The sequence below is a fragment of the Orycteropus afer genome, unplaced genomic scaffold (genome assembly GCF_000298275.1).
Source record: "Orycteropus afer afer isolate SDZICR_OR568_19922 unplaced genomic scaffold, OryAfe1.0 scaffold00259, whole genome shotgun sequence".
Taxonomy (NCBI): domain Eukaryota; kingdom Metazoa; phylum Chordata; class Mammalia; order Tubulidentata; family Orycteropodidae; genus Orycteropus; species Orycteropus afer.
The window spans coordinates 3,600,146-3,604,232 of NW_006921846.1; positions in this window are offsets into that span (position 1 = coordinate 3,600,146).

The following is a 4,087-nucleotide window of genomic DNA, read 5'->3' on the forward strand; positions in this document are numbered from 1 at the left end:
TCACTTGCCTTTAAAAAGTCACAGCCTTCAAGTCAATTCCAACTCACAGCAACTCTATAGGACAGAGTAGAACTCCCCCATAGGGTTTCTAAGGCTGTAAACCTTTACGGAAGCAGACGACTACATCTTTCTTCCACAGAGTGGCTGGTGGGTTCAAACCACAGAGCTTCTGGTAGATTCTAACTGCTGACCTTTTGTTTACCAGCCGAGTGTTTTAAACACTGCACAGAGCTCCTTTCACTTGCCTTTGGGATTGTCTTAATTCAAACGTTAGCCTTGCTAGCCTGCTCCTTTATGTCCAGTCAGAAAGAGCTCTGGAGGGACAGCAAATGTCCTATAATCAGAATTGAAGTGGCGTAGAAGGCAAGGCAGCATGTGCAAGATAGTTCTCCCTCTGAGGACTTTTGCAGGCCGAGGATACTGCCCATCTGTGTGTGGGCAGGAAGCTGCAAGATTTTTTTGTATGCCTATGCCTAAAGGACAATGACTCTTCTGTCTTAGCTATGAATAGAAAAGAAACTATTGGGTAGATGTATAATGTCTGTAATTGTATCGAGATGCTAAGATCCAAGCATCTGGTGGTAATGTGTCCTGAACACCCTCTGATATCCACTCCTCCCTGCGTGCCACACAATGCCAGGCTCCTGACTGCTTCCTTTTATTAGAAGAGGGGGAGAGAAAGAAGAGTTACCCTGAGGACTTTTCATAGGTTGGAGAAGTTTTCAAGTTTAAGGTGCATGTCACTTAAACATTGGAAAGGACCAAAGGAATATTGTTTTTATTGTTGTCAGGTGCTAATTAGCCACAAAAAGGGATGAGGTCCTGATATATGTTACCATACATGAACCTTGAAAACATTATGCTAAATGAAAGAAGCTAGTTACAAAAAGCCCACATTAACACCCTATTTGACAGATGAGAAAACCAAGCCACAGAAAGGTTAAGCAACTCACCACTTATCAAGCAACTGGTAAGTGGTGGGACCTGACTAGAAGCCCAGTTTGATTCCTGAGCTCAAGTCCTTAGCCACTATACTACATACTATACTACATACTAGGAGCTCTGGTAGCATAGTGGCTAAAAGCACTTGACTGCTAACCAGAAGGCTGGCAGTTCAAACCCACCAGCCACTCCTTGGAAGGAAGGTTGGGCAATCCTACTTCCATAGTGATACTGCCTCGGAAACCCAAGGAGGGGTCGCTATGAGTTGGGGCCGACTCGACAGCACATAACAACAACAACAACAACATACTACATACTACTTCCTAGTAGCAGTAGTCATAATAATCCTAACAATATCAACTAAAACATGTTGAGCATCTGCTATGTACCAGGTATTCTCCCTTTGAGGTAGATGCTATCATTAATCCTTATTTTGTAGGTGAGGAGGTGGAGGCACCAAAAGGCTTATACCTTGCTCAGGTCATAGTGTGTCCAACCCTTCCAGAAAGCGTCAGAGTTGGGGATGAAATCTAGGCAGTCCTAAACTCTGCCACCTACCTTTTGGGCATTTTGGTGCTAACCCCACACAGGAGGGGAAGTCAGCACCCACATGACCCATAAGAGCCAATCATATTCATAGTCCAGCTGACTCTACCCTATAAAATCAATGATAGGTTCCTGACTGGCATCCTTCATCCTCTTTCTGCACTCCCATGGCTGTCTCCATGCCACCTCATCCTTCTGGTCTGTTTGACAAAGAGAGGGATTTTTTTTCCAAAAAAACATAAATCATGTGGCAGTAAATGCACTGACCAGCTTTTGAATTGTACAAAGGGAGCTGTGCCTTCTTTCCTTTTCACATATTTTGCAAAACAGAAAGGCACTGATGCATAAGAAATCCCCACTGCCTTAAAAGCTGCAACAAGAGTTTTACAAGACTCCTCATCCAATCGAGAAGAGGGTGGATTTTGCAGGGTTAGCTATGAAATATATGAAATACATCCATTACATCCACTGAAAAAAGCCTTCCTAAAATGAGGCATTAAATAAAAACACTGATTGGATTTTATCACCCTACGTAATTAGAAAATAAAAGCAAATCTGATAATAGATGTTTAAATTATATTACCCTTCACACACAATAAATTCCCTTTGAATTTTTTCACCTCACATATACATTCAGATCTGTATAGTCTACTTTAAAGCAAATACATTTTCAATGATAATGTTATCATATCTCTTGCCAGATGTATATCTGAAAGATGTTCTAACACAAGGACTCAGGCAGTGCCAAAGTTGGGATTCTTGGGACAATGAGGAAAAGGGCAGACAGGGGTCTGGGGCTGGGAACAGCAAGCTGAGTGTTAAATACCCTATGACTGCTAAAATCAACAAAAGTAAGTCAAGGTTCTGGGATGGATTCTTGGGACAATGAGGAAAAAGGCAGAGAGGGGTCTGGGGCTGAGAACAGCAACCTGAGGGTTAATACCCTATGATTGCTAAAATCAACTAAAGTAAGTCAAGGTTCTGGGATCTGCACGGTCAAACCTGAGGATACAACTATGTTTCTATAGTCTGGATTCCAGGAGGTCTGGTGGGGGAAAAAAAGTGGTACTAGTAATCAGATTATCAATATGAGGCTGATACTGGGATAGCATTCCATTGGCATAGAGGTCCTTACAGACTCGTGCACACACATGAACACACATGTACACAAGCACTCTGACTAGGCAGGAAATGGTCTCAGTATATGAGTGGAACTGGACTTGAAAAGGTCAGAAACGTGGAAGCAGCTGGCAATAATAGAAAGAGGGAAGAAATCAGTAGCTATAGCTGGGTCCTAATAAATGTCAAAAAGTCCTTTATTAAGGCAGTGTTGTTCTCAATTATGAATATGCATGGACTGAGCTGGTGGGCAGCAGATCGCCTGAATGGCTCTTTCAACGAAGATCCAATGTCATTCTGGAATCATTGAGCCAGGGATGGCACACAGGAACGTGGCTGTCAGCAGCACCTGCTCTGAACGCTTCTCTCTTGTCACTACATACTTCAGATGGTGGCCTTCAAACAGCCAGACTACACGGAGCACGTCCTATACAATGCGAATGCTTTCTTTCTAAAGGCCTCAATTGAAAGGAAAATGTTACTTTTGTGCCCCTTCAAAGAAAACTTGTACTATTTAAAGGAATGGGCAGGAGCGCTTGGCACCACACTAGTGGCCTTAGAAAATTCTTTCATGAGACATGACCAGCACAGTGGGTGTGAGCTAATATTCCGATGGTCAATCTATTATGAATGTTGCATTTTTGAAGTACAGTGCCATTTGTATTGTATTCTTACTATATCACATTTTTGTAATGTTTTCAGTAGGAAATGCATCAGAAACTAGTCCTTTAGTTATATGACAGATGGAAGGGGGCAATTGGGAGCGACAATTAATGGGCATGGGGTTTCCTTCAGGGATGATGAAAATATTTTTGGAACTGGACAGAGGTGATTGTTGCACAAAATTGTGAATTTTAAACAGCACTGTGAATGTATTAAATACCACTGGATCGTGAGTTTTAAAATGGTTAATTTTATATTATGTGAATTTTACCTCAGTAAAAAAAAAAAAAAAAAAAGTGGATGCCTTAAATCAAATAAACCTGTATTGGTAACTACTATGTGGCACATATTGTGCCAGATTCTGGGTGTACAAGTAATAATAACAGCTAATATTTCTTAAGTGCTTATAAAGATGCCAGGAAGCATTCCAAGCCTCATACAGGTATTAACTTGTTTATTTATCACAGAAATCCTCTAAGGAAGATTGGAATTTAGAGGGTTAAGACTGCAGGTAGGGAGACCTGTGATGAAGTTGTTTTAGTAATCCACCAAATAAACAAGGAGGGGCTAAACTAGAGAAATGGTCAATTTTCTCTTGAGATCAAGAGAAATGGATGGAGTGAATAATTGTTTAGGAATAGAATACTGAAATACTGCAAAGCATCTTCTCAGATCATAATGCTATCAAATTAGAAATCAACAATAGGAAGATCAATGGAAAAAGAGTAAACACATGGAAACTGAACAATACTCTCCTTAAGAAAGAATGGGTAAGAGAAGAAATAAAAATTGAAATTCAAAAATTCCTTGAATCAAA